We start from the raw sequence: 1,094 nt of genomic DNA on the forward strand, positions 1-1,094 counted from the left end.
ATAGAAGGTTTATAAAAAATTTCAGCATAATATCTAAACCAATTTCAAATCTTTTAACAAAAGATACACAATTTGAATGGACTCAGAAATGTAAAAATGCTTTTAAAAAAATTATTAATCTTTTAGTTACATCACCTATTTTACAACCTCCAGATTGGTCTTTACCATTTGAATTAATGTGTGATGCAAGTGATTATGCTATAGGAGCTGTGTTAGGACAAAGAAAAGAAGGAAAACCTTATGCAATCTATTATGCTAGTAGAACCTTAAATAGTGCCCAAATAAATTATTCAACTACTGAAAAAGAATTACTTTCAGTAGTATTTGCATTAGATAAGTTTCGATCTTATTTAATTGGTTCTACTACTATTGTTTACACCGATCATTCTGCCATAAAATATTTATCAAATAAACAAGATGCTAAGCCAAGATTAATACGGTGGATTTTATTGTTACAATAATTTGATATTATAATTAAAGATAAAAAAGGAAAAGAAAATGTTGTAGCCGATCATTTATCTAGAATAATGACTGAATCGTCTCATAATGAAATACCAATAAATGAAAATTTTCCAGATGATCAGTTGTTTTATGCTACTATTATGCCCTGGTTTGCTAACATTGTAAATTTTCTTGTGACAAATAAAATGCCTTCTCATTGGAATTTACAGGATAAGAATAAATTCTTGATAGAAGTTAAAAAATTTTATTGGGATGATCCTTACTTATTTAAGTATTGTCCTGACCAAATTTTTCGACGATGCATACCCGACAATGAAGTAAGTAATGTTATTAAATTTTGTCATTCTGAAGCATGTGGAGGTCATTTTTCATCCAATAAAACAGCTACAAAAATCTTACAATGTGGATTTTATTGGCCGTCTTTATTCAAAGATACGCATTTATTTTGTAAATCTTGTGAAAACTGTCAGAAGATGGGATCAATTTCAAAACGAAACATGATGCCTTTAAATCCAATCATAATTATTGAAATATTTGATAGTTGGGGGATAGATTTTATGGGTCCATTTCCATTATCTTTTGAATATAAGTACATTTTAGTCGCTGTTGATTATGTTTCAAAATGGATTGAA

The sequence above is a fragment of the Primulina tabacum genome, unplaced genomic scaffold (genome assembly GCF_025594145.1).
Source record: "Primulina tabacum isolate GXHZ01 unplaced genomic scaffold, ASM2559414v2 Contig604, whole genome shotgun sequence".
In the NCBI taxonomy this organism is placed as follows: Eukaryota; Viridiplantae; Streptophyta; class Magnoliopsida; order Lamiales; family Gesneriaceae; genus Primulina; species Primulina tabacum.